The sequence below is a fragment of the Sceloporus occidentalis genome, unplaced genomic scaffold (assembly GCF_023333645.1).
Source record: "Sceloporus occidentalis isolate IW3139 unplaced genomic scaffold, rSceOcc1.0.p SCAF_2, whole genome shotgun sequence".
NCBI classification, from domain to species: domain Eukaryota; kingdom Metazoa; phylum Chordata; class Lepidosauria; order Squamata; family Phrynosomatidae; genus Sceloporus; species Sceloporus occidentalis.
The window spans coordinates 186,212,633-186,228,705 of record NW_028316982.1 but is presented as its reverse complement, the minus strand read 5'-3'; the positions used below and the strand labels follow the sequence as shown (position 1 = coordinate 186,228,705).

Here is a 16,073-nt window from a genome sequence, read left to right as displayed (position 1 = left end):
AGGTGTCATCTGGGACTTGGGACAGGACTTCTGGGTGGTGGGACTTCTGGGCAGGGCTTCTGGTGGTGAGTTCGAATGGAAGCTGCCACACAGGCTGGGGAAATGGCTCATTTTCTTTGGAGAGCATGGTAATGGACATTATTAATTTATTCCCCCTTTATCATTCTAAATACTTTCCACCTCTTGTATTAACATTTGCTTTTTTAACTAGGTGTAGCTGTGTGTGAAAAATGAGAAATCTATTCATGGTGTCTTTTCACCTAATTTGGTCAGAGGAACCAAAACACACATGCTTTCTAAGTATACCAAACTTGTTTAAACATACATTCTCTGTCCAAAAAACAAATATTTTAGATGGCTGTGAAAATCATACCCTCCAACATTTCAGAGATGACAACCAGGACATGTGTGGCTCAGCAACATTAGAGTATGACCAAAAAGATGTGGCCAGCCAGCAATGTGGGGGAACACATGAAATTATGTTTTTAGGCACAGAAATATTTAAATTTATGTACTCACTTTAGGAAAATCTGAAAAAACCCTAAATCAATGAATATAATATTCTGTGTGCAGGTGTATGGACAGCATAATTAACAATAAATATATAATACAATATTGTAAAATAAAATTCCTTTATCAGAATACTCAAAATTATAACTTTCTCCTGGATCCATGGTCACTGTTTGAACTCTGTGTTCACATCCACCCATCAGTCCAATGCATGAAACAGCATATGGCCCCTTTCAAATTCCACAATTATAGCCCCATAACTCCACTTTATCTACCATGGTTTCATCCATCTGCTTCATCATGGAATACATCTTAGGTTTACTTTTATTCTTGCTGTGGTTTCTCCAGTTGCAAACAGAATGGCACTGTTTGTACTTTCATTGTCTTGACTATAAATGCAACACAGATTTTTCCATAATGCACTGATCTTGGAATAACTGAAAAGCACTCCTTCCCTTTTTCTAGAGTTACCTGAGGCCAATAAGAATCACCTCAGTCTGATTCTGTACATGTGAACATGGCAAATCATACTATAACAAGTAGTGTTGCCATAATAATCAGATTCTTTTAAAAAGTAATAGTTTATTGATATAAAAATAAAAGAAAGATGGTCCTCTGATGCCAGCATATTATTCTGTTTTTCCATTAAGCTGCAGATATGCTGCTTTATTTTTAGCAGTAACCTTTGCTTTTTTTGTTTCACAATTAAGTCGCAACGATAAACTGCAGACTGCAGACTGTGTACTGAAAGCAAGAATTCATCCTTAGAGCTGTGTTTGCAATCAGCGATCTTACTGCCTGCCATCAGTTCTCTATATTCAGTCTTCATCTTCCTTGCTCTTTGACTTTAGTCTGAAAGTTTTTAATTTGTCACCTAGTGTTAACTAATTAGGAAGTTGTCACTTTTTTGGCCTTTCATCAACAGGGCACACTACAGGAAATATGAGCTGAAAGTGTAATTTGTTCATTACATGTAGCAAAAGTGCCGATTGGTTCTGTCCTTTGAGAGATTTATTTACTTCTTTCAAAGGCAGTCACCAATCTCCTACATGAGAGTTAATCTTCTTTGTCTCTTTGATAAACTTACCTCCTAATCAATTAATCACTTCTCTTCCTTTCTGTTAACTGTGTGAGGCAACAGAGGTTGCAAGTAGGTCACTGGCTGAAAATCGAGAGACTTCCTATGAAACTCCCAGAGCACCTAGTTAAAACTTTTCATAATACACAGCACTTGCAACCATTCACAATATACATGCTAGATAGCTGATTATATTAAAAGATTTTGATGTTAGATGGTGAGCAAAATGTCCCATTTTACAATACTTAGCTGCTCCCAAGCCACTTTGTTCTGGTTTTTGAGGTAAGTTTGAATTTTGGAGAATGAGAAAATTCATGACCACCATATAGCTGTTAATTGCCATCAAACTGACTTCAACTTATGGCAACCCTATGAATAAGAGACTTTGAACTCATCCTATCATCAATAGTCCTGCTCAGATCTAGCAGACTCAGGGCCATGGCTTCTTTGATTGAGTCTATTCATCTGGAATATGGTCTTGCTTTCTTTTTCCTACTGCCTTTTACTTTGTTAAGCATTTTTGTTTTTTCTAGTGAGTCATGACTTTGCATGATATGTCCAAAATACAACAGCCTCATTTTAGTCATCTTGGCTTCTAGGGAGAGTTTAGGCTTGATTTGCTCTAGGACTTGTTTATTGGTCTTTTTAGTACTTCATGGTATTCATAGAAATCTTCTTCAGCACCACATCTCAATTGAATTGATTTTCTTCCTATCAGCTTTCTTCACTGCCCATCTTTCACAACCACCAGTAGTGTTATTGTGGGAGTGCGAGGGGTGTGGACCACACTGGGTTACACAATGAGTTTGGGATGACACCAACTCTAGTGATGCCAATGGCAGAATCCCTCCTACAGCTGCCACTGTTGCCACTCTCTGCTTCCCTCCCTCCCTCCCAGTCCTGCTGCTGCTGCTACTGCCGCCGCCGCCGCCACCACCACTGCTGCTGTTCTTGACTTGTTTTCCGCCCCTTTCTTCCTGCTGCTGCCACTGTTCTCAGCTTGCTCCCCCCCCCGCTCTTGCTTTCAACAGATACTCACTCTCTCTCTCTCTCTCTCTCTCTCTCTCTCTCTCTCTCTCTCTCTCTCATTGGCTTCCTTTCCCTCCAAGTTAGGAATCTACTCTCAGCCAAGTTAGGAATCTACTCCAAATGCCATTCTCACTCTGATGAGGAAAGACTGGCTGGTTGGCAAAACTTCACCTTTCTTTTTTCTTTTTCTCTCCTCAGCCCACTTCCAAGGAGGATTCCCTCCCCCTGTCAGTCAAAGTTGGGATGGCCAGCCTGTGGTACAGTTCTTTTTTCCCTTCTCTCTTAGGAACAAACCACATCCACACATTGGGTAAGGGTATGCAAAGGGCTCTTGTAGCACCTTTGACATTCAAATGTGCTGCAAGATCCCTTTGCATACTGATATTCCAGACTAACATAACTATCTTTGAATTGTATATTGGGGGAGACATTTAGGAGTGGAACTGAAAATCAATTGTTGGCTTAGCAAAGGGGTAGGGCCATCAAGGAGATTGTGTGTGCATTGGTCAGATCACAAGCAGCCTTACCAATGGCAAGGTGGAATTGCTGGACTTAGAAAAGCTACTTGTTGGATGACAAATGCCAGAATTCTCCTGCCAGAGGTGCCAAGTGCCCGGGAGATTCTGCAGGTTGTAGTCTCATTAAATAACTTTTCCAGCTCTGTCAGAAGCTTCCAGTCCAGAAAGTGCCTAGCTAAGATGCCTGCCTTTGAGGAGACACAAGAATTTCAGTTTCCCTACAGCAACAGACTAGAGACAGCAATAGTCAAGCCAAATTAATATAGATTTTTCTGATATTCTTGCCTCATGCACATACTTTTCAAGAGTTTTACTGACCCTAAGGCTCAGCAGCTGTAAATCTTTCTTCAGGCACAAGCTTGGAAACTGTGGAACTGGAGGCAGCCAGTCAGGCACCTACCTCATGGATGCAGTCCTCCCGCATGAATTGCCAGTTGCCTTGACCAGTCAGAGACCAGGTCTTCTGGGTAGATGAAGAAAATGCTGTAGATGTAGCATATCTTAATTTCAGCAAGGCATTTGGCAAGGTCCCCCATGATATTCTTGAAAACAAGCTAGTAAATTGTGGGCTAGACAATGCTACTTTTAAGAAGATTTGTAATTGGTTGACCAAACTGAAAATGACTAGTGGAGGGAAACGACTAGTGGGGTGCCACAAGGCTCTGTTCTGGGCCCAGTGCAATTTATTGTCTTTTACAATGACTTGGATGACATAATAGTAGGCGTGCTTATCAAATTTGCAGATGGCACCAAATTAAGAGGGCTACATGGCCATCTGTCAGAAGTGCTTTGATTGTGTATTCATGCATGGCAGAAGGTTGGATGAGATGTATCTTGTGACCCCTCACAGCCTCAGAGGGAAGCAAAGGCAAACCATCTCTGAATAAATGTTGCCAAGAAAACCCCAACATAAGTTCACTTTAGGGTCATCATAAGTCAGAAACAACTTGAAGGAATATTATAACAGCAGCAGCAGCAATGAATAAAGTCAAGAACATACATAATGTTTTTTGTGGTTTTTTCGGGCTATGTGGCCATGTTCTAGAAGATTTTCTTCCTGATGTTTTGCCAGCATCTGTGGCTGGCATCTTCAGAGAATGCTTGCCTGGAAAAAGTGAGTCTATATATCTTCTCTGAAGATGCCAGCCACAGATGCTGGTGAAACATCAGGAAGAAAATCTTCTGGAACATGGCCACATAGCCTGAAAAACCCACAAAAAAGCATGGATGCCGGCCATGAAAGCCTTCAATTTCATACATAATGTTCTTTTTAATAATAATAATAATAATAATAATAATAATAATAATAATGATAATAATAATTTGTTTTATTTATATACCGCTATTCCAAAGATCATAGTGGTGAACAGCAAGTAAGCTAATTAGCAAGTAAGCTAATTTGCCCCCAACAGTCTGGGTACTCATTTTAGCGACCTCGGAAGGATGCAAGCCTGAGTCGAGCTTGGGCCCTTTTGCTAATTTTTTAAATTTTACTATTTTTATCATTTATTTGCTAATCAGTCAATCAATCCATTAATTATCTTCATAAACAAGAAAAGTTATCTCTCTCCATTCAGTAGTTATAACCATCTTTGTAGGAAGATGTTCTAAGTGATGGGGTGGTGAACTAACTTCCTGAAAACCTACAACTGTGAATTAGAATGAAAACACATTGCCTCCTTGATACTTGGAACAATTCTTAACCAAAGAGACCAACAAATTAAGGACTTAAATAGAGCATGTCCTACCATACAGCACCCTCCTGATAAAGCTAGTGAGGGAAAATAAACAGATGCTGCTGCCACACTGTAAAATTAATGCAGTTTGTCATGGTTCCGTCCTATGGAATCCTGGGATCTGTAGTTTGTTGTGGCACCAGAGCTATCTGACAGAGATGGCTAAATATTTCACAAAATTATAAGTCCCTGAATGCTATAGCATTGAGCCATGGTAGTTAAAGTGGTGTCAAACAGCATTAAGTCTGCAGTGTAGATGTAGTCCCAGACAGACTAGTACCCAGTAATGATCTACTTCAAGCCAGATCCAGAAGATAACACAACAAAGTGTACTGTGTCATCTACAGTTCCTAGCTAAAACCACTACATTGTTCTTCAGGCTATTGTGGACAATGGCACTTTTCTCTCCTAGCCTTGCTTAATTTGCTTACAGAAAGTCACAACTTCTCAAACAATTTAAGGCCAGAAGTTACAATGTATGGAACAGTGATATGGCTAACCAGATGCCCTTGGTATTTGCTGATGTTGGTTCCAGGACACACACAGAGACACACGGTGGATACCAAAATCTGTGGATGCTCAAGTCCCAGTAGATTCAGTGGTACAGTAAAATGGTGTCCCTTATATGAAATGGCAAAATCAAGGTTTGCTTTTTGGATTTTTAAAAATATTTTCAAGCCATGGATGGTTGAATCTGTGGATACAGAGTCCATGGATAGAGAGGGCTAACTGTACTTTGTCAGACTCAAAGGCCAATGTTGTCGCTATCTTTTTTGGCAGCATTATTATAGGACTTATTTTTTATGTTTATGGAAATCCCTTACTTACATCTTGCAAGTATTTTCAAAAATCTAAATGCATTGTTCAGAAGATGTAGGGGGAAGGGGGCTCATTTCTTCCTAGAATTTCAATGTAAAGGATGCAAATTCTAATCAAAGATGGAAGGTTGGTCTTCTAGATCTTCTTATATACTACCAGGCATATCTGCTATATTGTATTAATTTTGGGCCCTATCCACTTAAAACAAATATCCCATCATGGCTGTCCTTGGAGTCTTCATTTCTGGCATCTCTATTTGAATAGATATTTCTTGGTTCTCATTTTATTAAAAAAGGGAAGTGTTTTGCCAATAATTTCAGCAGTTAGAACTGTGTGGCAAATATTTTCTCATCAACTGCAATTTGATCCATGTAATCATGACAAATTGACTTTGTGGAAGAATCCAGATTTGAAAATTGGTAAGAAACATTTTTATGAAAGTAGTGAGCTGATAGTGGAATTGTTTGTTGTTTTAAATCAGATACTTGGTGTTGATTATGGATTTCTGCCTTTTTCAATTTTGCAAGGGTAGTTTAAACAACCTCTACCAGCTAAATGGCAATATCTAGAATTGAAACATTTATTACATTCTAGATCTGGCCTTACAGCTTTGAGTGCATCCAAGCTTCCCTTAATATTAGGGACATTAATTGAGGCCAACCAAGTATCCAAACCAAAGTATCTGTTATCTATAAATAAATATGACACACGAGGTTTACAGCAGGAATGGAACAGAGAACTGGAATATCCAATTCTGATTAATGGCCACCATTTTTAACTTTTATAACTAGTGTGGCTATAGATCTCTGACTACATCTTATACAGCAGAAATTGCTCTTTCAGGTATATTAGTCAGCACAGTGTCTATTCAAGAAAGGGCTTTCTAAATCAGCAAATTGTTGAAGATGTAATACTGTTAATGCCTTCTTAATACATATGTTTTAGAGTTGTCCCATAATAGCTACATTTTAGGAGAAAACAATGAAGAGTAAATTTCTTTGGAATTATTTACCTGTTTATTGGAAATTAAGAAATGACCAACAGAAGTGGATTTTTCATGCCCTTTTATAGCAATAGCAAGTACATTTCTGTACCGCTTATCTGTGAACTAGGACTCCCTAAGAGGTTTACAGTCTGTAAACCAATTGCCCCAACATGCTGGGTAGTCATTTTACTGAGCTATGAAAGGACGGAAAGCTGAGTTGACCCTGGAGTCTTTCTGGGATTGAATTTACAACCTTTTGGCTGCAGTACTGGCATTTAACCACTTCATCACCAGGGCTCCTTTTGACTCCTAAAAAGATTTATACTTCATTACTAGAAAGATAATTTTTCTCCACCTGTGATCCAATGTATAGTCTATTTAATCAAAAAATGTTTATTATGATCCACAGATCCAACAAAAAAAATCAAGCCTCAACTAAAAAGGGACAGATTCAAATAGTGATAAAACTATACAGTAAAACATTAAAACAGTTACCATCAACTTTTGTTTAAAACACAGAGAGCTCTAATCCTCACCACCTCTATAAGAAATTTAGCAACAGCCAACATTACTTTTGTGGACTTATCCTCCAACAGAAACCTAATATGGAGTTGGTCTGAACATCCAACAGATTTTCTTAGTACTGGAGTGATTTAATTCTGATCCCCCCATTATAATAACTGTAGGACAAAAGAATATGCATCATCAACTCAACTTCAGTAGGGAACCCTAATCTGGGAATGGAGTTATGTCAGCCAGTTCTGGATGGGGTCACACTTCCCTTGAAGGACTCTGTTCATAGTTTGGGGGTGCTCCTGGATTCATCACTTCTTCTGACAGCTCAGGTGGATGCGACAGTCAGGAGCACTTATTATCAGCTTCGGCTGATAGGCCAACTGCGCCCCTTCCTGGAGCAGGGAGACCTTGAAACAGTAGTGCATGCTCTGGTCACTTCTTGGCTCGACTTCTGTAATGCGCTCTACATTGGGCTGCCCTTGTGCCAAGTTTGGAAACTTCAAGTGGTACAAAATATGGCAACCAGGTTGGTTACGGACACACCAAGAACTGCCCACATTACACCAGTCCTCAAATCCCTTCACTGGCTGCCCATTAGTTTCTGGGCAAGATACAACATGTTGGTTTTAACCTGTAAAGCCCTACATGGCTTGGGTCCTGACTACTTGTGGGAGCACCCTCCTTCCACATATTGCGCCCAGCTATTATTATTATTTCTTGAGGACAGTCATTGTGTGAGAGATCCAAGACAAGTGGTGAGACGAAAGCCCTAGATATGAAAATGTTTAAATTTGTTCCATGGTATGCCCCTCAAAAGACCAGAGGCGTTGGAAGAATTCGTCTTGACAAACCATAATTTTGGATTTCTCAAAATTGATTTTCAGATTATTAGTGGTACAGTATCCAATGAATTTCATTAAAATATATTTCAGTCCAGGTCTGGAACAGGAAAGTATAACAGCATCATCTGCATAAAGCAAAAGGGAAACTTTTCTAGAGCCAGGTTTTGGCAGATGACCTTCAGGGTCAGACAAAACCTCCTCCAGATCATTGACATATAAATTAAACAATATAGATGCAAGCCCTGCCTGACTCCTTGGACATAGAGATTTAATCAGAAAGCTGTCCCTTTAAGCCACATCTAACTTGCAGTTTACTGTCACTATGTAAAGCCATAATGAGAAAAAGAAGTCTTTTATCAACCAAGATCTTATTAAGCTTTTACCATAATTTAAATCTATGGACGGAGTCAAAAGCGGATTTTAAATCCATAAAAGCAGCATACAATTTGCCATGTTAAAAATTGAGATGTTTCTCTGTTAGGTAAAAAAGGATCAAGCAGTGATCAAAAGTGGAATGGTTCTTTCTAATGTCTGCCTGGGCCTCTGTAATAACTTTATTGGCTTCCAGGAAGTCAATCAGCCATTTAGATAGATATCTAGCATAAAGTTTACCCATAACTGATAGCAAACTAATGGCTTGAAATTGTCTGGATCACTAAGCTTCCTTTCTTATAAACTGAGACTACTATGGCATGTTTCCAGCTGATAGGTATTATTTTAGATTGCTTTATGACTGTAAAAAGGGCAGCTAGTGGAAAAGCCCACCAATCTTGATTGTTTTTGATAAATTCAGCTGGCATGAAATCTATTCTAGGGACTTTGCCTCCCTTGAGCAGATGAATTAGTTCAATCACTTCCTCCTTGGAGACAGGATTCCATGAGGGGAGAGAGGAGAAAATAATGTCCTGAAAACTAGCATGAGCTAATTGTGTTGTATTTAAATCTGTAAAAGTGGATTTGAAATGTTTTTCCCAGACCTGGGCTGGAATGATGCAGCTGGGCACTTAAGAATTGGTACGTAGAGCACCCGACACAATCTGCCAAAATAATTCTGAATCATTGTTCAGGGAGGCCTTTAACAGCAGGGACCAGGAATTATGTTCAAATTGGCGTCTTTCTTGAGCTAACAAGATTTTATATTCCTTTTTTAGCTGGAAATAGGGCTCAGGAAGATAGTTTGAGCCAGATTTCCTGTATGTTAGGTAGGAATCCCTTATTGCTTTTTTCTTCAGATGGCATTCTTTATCAAACCAAGTGAGGCCCTTCAAGATGGTAGAGACAGTGCTCTCTGACCCTGATCTGATCACATGGGTTAATTCATCCTGGAAAAGATAAATTAAATCATCATAAGCCTTTAAAATACATGGAGCTGATTTCTTGGATAGAATAGTTGAGCTTAGTTGGATTGCTGACTTGGAATTTAATCTAAGGACCAATGAACTATTTAGTTCATCAGACCACTTAGCTCTTACTTTATTTAAACTCTGGGGAGTAGTGCTAGTTGGATGGACACAAGATAACCATATTTTATTAATTGGAATGCATAAGGTTAGAACTAATAATGCTTACAATATTTGAAAGAATCACGTATAGATGAAATTTATAAATGGACTTATATTTAGACATTTGTTTGGTCTGCTTTTATAGAAACTTACAAACTATAGAAACTTATTTTTCTTTTTTCATGTTTCTATTTCCTGCTTTTTTATACTAGAACATTATTATATGTGACTCAGATACCTTTTGAATGTAAATAAAATTTTAATATATAGGTATTTACAAAATATGATTATAGGACTTTGAATATCATCCACAATATTAGGGGTTCTGATCTTTCAATGTGATATTGAAATGTGATATTGCCATCAATTGTTTACAATGCTGTGCTATATTCTATATAGGGCAAAAAGGGCAGTCTCAAAGAATAAATTGAGACAGTTCTGATATTAGTGAGAGGATTGTTCAAAAACCACCAGAAGTGGTTTGCCTTTCCAAGACATTGTAGGTGACATCAATCTGGCTATGCATGAAACAAAGGAATGCCACAGACAGGTTTCATTGGAAAAAAAGCTGAATAAGAATGATCAAAATGTTCAACTCCATTTCTTTGGCCTATGCAGGGAAATACTTTTATCCCCACCAAATGTATTAATGTATTAAAAAGCACATCAGAGCAAGGATGTCTATTTTGATAATAGCTTCTGTTAAATTAATTATCACTGTTATTTATGCATTTCAATCCCCTCTGTTCTCACTGTTTACAATCCTCACACATAGGTATGTGTTTGTGTGTATACCTAATGGCCTTCCAATTGATGATAACACTTCATGATTCTCATGAGGAATACTGGGTCCATAAATGTCTATGTCATAGCAAAATGGTTAACCAATAAGCACCCAAACCTTTCTTGTTTCTGAGGAGCCACTGTTTCCCATATGTATCTTTTCATGCATCAAGGCCCTCTACCTTCTGACAAGTTAATTGGATGACACCTACAGAGAAGATTTCTATGAAGCAGTCTCATCAAGGTGGCTCACGGGAGCCCTTTCACACTACATAATTCTGATTCCACTTTAACTGGGGTTTGTAGTTTGGTGAGACAATGGAGTACTCTTGCTGAAAATTCTAAATGCTTCTCCCTAAACTGTGAATCCCATGATGCCACAAGACACATCCACAGCAGTTTAAGTGGAGTCAAAGTGTCATATCCTGTGACATTTTACAGATGAAAACTGGCACATGTGTGGCCAAAAATCATCAGAGTGGGGTCAAGATGGCAGAAGTCGTAAATGAGAAAGAAAACACATGCTAGGACAGGCTGAAACAGTTTGCTTTCTTCTGAGCCACCTAGGAAGGGCACAATTCCATGTCTCTTCTCCCTCCTCCTCAGTTGAGTCCAAATTACATTTGCACTTTGAACTCTTTTTGCAGCAATCAAAGTAAGCTGAGGACAAAAGGGGAAAGTGGGAGGAGGAAAGAGAAACTGGAACATTTTAAATGCAAGTGAAAAGGTGGGATGACAGAGGTTTAATTGGGATTGTCCCCAATAAATTGGAGAGTATGTTGTGTAGTGTGAAAGGAACCCTGGTATTCCATATTTATTTTTGCAGTTAGGCCTTTTCAAGGGTTTATTGAATGGTTTGAAAAAGCAAGAAAAACTCCACAATTAGAAAACACAAGCCTATGGGACTGCTATTTTTATTCTAGTGTTGCTTCTGTTTTATTATTTTTATTTGATTTTATTAGGCTATGTATCTTTTTCTTAGATAATTTTCTTTAAAATATATTGTATTTTCTAATTGTGGAAGATGTACAATGAAATCAGCATGATGTATTGCATGGTGTACTGCGCTGGCTCCCCACAGGACCCTGGAGGACCATACTCCTCACTTCACTCCACCTCCTTCTGCACCCCATTGTCTCTCTGACTCTCTCTCTTTCTCTCTCTCTCTTTTTACTTATCATGGAAATTTCAATACAGTTGGCCCTCTGTTGTTGTGGAGGATCTATTCCAGATGCTTAAAAAAATGGAGATTCGCCAATATTCAAACCCCATAGGCTTGAATGGGGCACTTGCCTGCAAGCGCGCCTAGGACGCAACATTGAAATTAATGGAGGTTGCCTCTCTATGGATATTCAAGAACACGGATCTCAAGTCCATGAGAACAGAGGGGTGACTGTACATTTTCCTCCTGGCCCATTTAATAATAAAAATAAAATAAAACTTTTATTTGTATCCCACTTTGCTCTAACTAGACAATCAAAGCGGCTCACAACATATTAAAATCCACATTTACAACATTATGTCCCAAATTCCCCCCTTAAAACAGGATTAAACATGTTACAATTAAAATATCTATTAAAACAGAATTTTAAAAAAGAAAATATATACAGTATGACGAGGACAGAGCAGTGGGCTAATACATGATGTGAGGGGCAGTCATTCTGTGGCCGGGCACTTTTCATTCAGGAAAGGCCTGCCGGAAGAGACCCATCTTGACAGCTTTTTAAAAGCTGTCTAAGCTGGCAATTTGACGGATCTCATCCAGCAGGATGTTCCATAGTTTGGGAGCAATTGCAGAGAAGGCCCTCTGGGAGGTAGCAGTTAGTCTGGTTTTTAAAGGCTGCAATAGATGCCTCCCAGAGGACTTGAGTGTCCGGGGTGGATTATATGGGAACAGGTGATCCCCCAAATAGGTTGGGCCCAAGCCATGTAGGGCTTTAAAGGTTATAACCAACACCTTGTACTGTGCCCGGAAACTAATAGGCAGCCAGTGAAGAGATTTTAGAACGGGTGTTATTCGGTCACTTCTAGTTTATCCGGCGACCAGCCTGGCTGCACTAGTTGAAGTTTCCGGACTAGGCACAAGGGTAGCCCCATGTAGAGTGCATTACAGAAATCGTGAAGTTACCAGTGAATGTACAACAGTTTCTAGGTCCTTTACTTCCAGGAAAGGGTGCAGCTGACGTATCAGCCAGAGCCGATAACAGGTGCTCCTGATCGTCGCATTCATCTGATTTCTCATGTGAAGCAACAGATCTAAGAGCACCCCCAGACTGCGAACACAGTCCTTTGTGGAGAGCGTGACCCCATCTAGGACTGGAGGTTGCAACCCTATATCTGGTTTGGGGGCCCCTACTGTAAGTACCTCCATTTTGTCTGGATTCAGCCTGAGTTTGTTTTTCCTCATCTAGCCCATTACAGCTTTAGGCATGAGATCTGCTTTTATTAAATGAAGAAGTAAAGAACCCAACTTCTGGTTTACTTCCTTATTAAATAAAGACCTCCTCTGAGTGTGAAAAGAAAAATAAAATATTGAACAGCTTACTTGCTGTTCACCACTATGATCTTTTTTGATGTTATGATCTGGTTTAATTCCTTATTAAATAAAGACCTCCTCTGAGTGTGAAAAGAAAAATAAAATATTGAACAGCTTACTTGCTGTTCACCGCTATGATCTTTGGAATAGCAGTATATAAATAAAAACAAATTATAAGAGTGGAGTTAGGACCCCTCCTCCTTAAAATCAAACCCAGGGGCCATTTGCAAACAGAGGGACACCTTCCTGGATAACATTAGCTTAGTGATGGATCCCCATTCCCCCCTACACTTACTAGTTGACTTTGAGCTAGTCTCTCACTCTTTTTTTCTCATCACAATGCTCACTGGATTACTTTGGAACAGTCTCTCTCCCCCCCCCCCACTTCCACTCTCACTATACAGCTTACTGAGTAACCTTGGTCCAGTCTCTCTTTTTCCAAAGCATTTACTGTGTGGTCTTGGATCAGTTCCTAGCACCTTGTTCATGGCCTTTATTGGGTGACTCTTGCCTTCCTCTCTCACACATATCTCATCTTCTCTCTCTTCATGGCATTTGCTGAGTTACTTCAAGCCAGTGTCTCTCTTCCTTTCCCTTTCTTCTTACCTAATGCATCTTGCAAGGATGTTGTGAGAATAAAGTGGGGGAAGAGAACAATGTATGTTACAGCTCTTGAAGGGAAAACTAACAGTAGTAAATAAAAAAAAGATTTTATAGTAGTTCTCCTTAGAGACCTACTGTACTATTGCAAAGATGGGGAATAGGTATGACTGCTTCATATTGCAACTGTACAGAGTATTAGCTCTCCCCGCTCCCAAAGCCATTTTCTCATCACTTACCTGTGTCACATTTTGCAAAGCTCATCATTGCCTCTTATGCATCAGAAACTCACTGTTTGCTTCCCAGGGGATGCCATAGGGGATGCCTAGGCATCCCAAAGATGGCTGCTGCTTAGCCTCTCACTGGAAAAGCGCCACGGAATTTGCTTCTCTCATGTTAAAGTCAAACTGATTTCAGCTGCAGCTATAGGAAGACTTTCTGTCACACCACTCCACCGATTTCACAGACGAATTGGAACCGAAAGAGTCCAGGCACCAATGAGGCAGCTCTGAGCTTAGGAAATACCAGGGTTTCCCTAGCAACAGGTTGAAAGCAAAAGAATTATAACTAGGAAACCATGGGGTTTCCCTAGCTACAGACTGCTACTGACGAACATAAGAGCATCACTCTGGCAATGCTATAGCACGCACCAGCTTCCCCTGCTGCACCGTTGCTGCAACATTGGAACAAAGCAGGTAGCAATCCATGTTTCTATAGATATTAGAATCATTTGACAGAAGCTGTGTATCTGTGAAGATGTTTTGCCGCAGAACATCTGTTTCCCCTTGGTAACCCTAACTGCAAATGTGTGATGAAAACAGCTGACTAGAAGAACTAGGAGCAAGGCTGAATGGTTAATCCCCCCATGCCAGGCAAAAAGTTTGAAAGGTAAGGGGAGGCATGCTGCAAGGAGGGTAAGTAGATGGGGTGTTTCTGTCTAGGCAGAATTCACCATGTGGCAACATGGCCTGGTCAGCCTCCAAAATGTTTTTCCTAGCATGGAATTCCTTTGGCCATGCCAAAATGAAAGGTTGGAGGGGTCTTCTTTCCACTGCAATTTTGTTAGTCTCATCAAAATTCTCTTGCAGCCTGTCAAAATTCTTGTCAGGTTTGCTTTTGACAAAATTCAGTGGTAACTCAAAAATGCTAAGGCCCCTCTCTAGACCTGTTACTTGCAGGTGAAATTCTTCACAGAACAGGTCTATGCATGCTTAATCCAAACCAAAATCCTGTGTGTTCCTTGAGACTGACTCCCAAGTAAAGAAGCATAATATTTCAGTCTATAACTGAAGTCCTTCACCCATTCACATGGAAGTAAAACCCACTGAACTCATTTTTCTGCTACCTTTAAAAGTAGAAACTTTTACATATTTTGACCTTGAATTCTTTAACTTTAGTCAAAATTCACTAGTAAGGCTTTATGTGAATCACAGCTGCTTAATTAAGTCCAGGATAGCTGGAGTATTGTGCAGACCTGAACTTTATGCCTGTATATCTAATGGGTGCAGCTGCTTACCATAATCCTGTGCAATTCAAGAGAGCTGTGAAATTGACTAGGCCAACTAGCCAGTGTATTCTAGGCTAAACAACCCCATCTTTTAAGGCACTAGTAGGCAAGCATCGGAGATATGGAGGTCCACACCCAATACCAAATCTCCAGCTTTCGTCTTTAAAACTTACATTTTAAAACTAAAAATGTCCTCCAGTACCCTATAGCAAGTAAGAAGAGGGATTTTTTGGCCATATTTGGGGTTCCCTTTAGATTTAAACAGGAACAGGCCTGGAAGTGAAGCAGATGTCACTTAACCCAAATGTTGACTGAAGCTGCCTATGGAGGACATTGCCATCTCGCCTGCTAGGGGGTACAGAGGCATATCATGGGGGGCAAGGGGAAAATGAGTTAGGGTCGATGTACAGCCCATGGGACATACTTTCTCTATTCTTCTTTTAGAAGGCTACAGGAGCCTGAATTATATTATTCATAAATGTATGTATCTTTTTTTGTAAACTACCATTCTTCAGCAAATGATTCCAGGGCAGTTTGCAATAGGTGGACTAGCGTATAATAGCACTTACCCTACAGTTTCAAAACCGTTGTGGACATTGGGTTGGTGGTGGTATGGTAAGCATATAATTCATCATGACCATTAGAGTCTGCACTGCCACAGATACAGCAAAATATTTGTGGCAGTATTTTAAACACGTTGATCAGGACACATGTTCCCATAGTTACATACAGGTCCTCATTTCCCTATACAATCTGCCCCGCACTCTCAGAACAACGGGGAAGAATTTGTTGGCATTAACAACAACTAAATTTGTCTCAACTTCCCAAAGAGCTTTTATTACAGCTGCTCCCAAAACTGTGGAATAGTTTCCCAGAGGAGACCCATCTCATTACTTCCCTAGAATCCTTTAAAAGAGCAATAAAAATGGAACTCTTCCGGTGAGCATATCCACCCAATTTCTTGTAAGATATAGATCCATCTCCCTGAATAGGATGAGCACATCTTGTCCCATTGTCACTTTGTAATTTATAGTTTTTAATTGTGAATTGTATGTTTTTATTGACTTGTATCGTAATTGTATTGTATTTTATACTGGGTTGTGATTCCCCTT

General features: G+C 39.7%; 1 long non-coding RNA gene across 1 annotated transcript in view; it reads right to left on the bottom strand.

Moving 5' to 3' along the window:
* The window catches only part of LOC149319457 (uncharacterized), a 193,801-nt gene extending 179,884 nt beyond the window's left edge, over positions 1-13,917 (bottom strand). Inside the window, exon 1 of the long non-coding RNA XR_016279863.1 lies at positions 13,694-13,917. This is a non-coding gene — a long non-coding RNA (uncharacterized LOC149319457). The remainder of the gene's footprint in view (positions 1-13,693) is intronic.
* Positions 13,918-16,073: the final 2,156 nt, after the last annotated feature.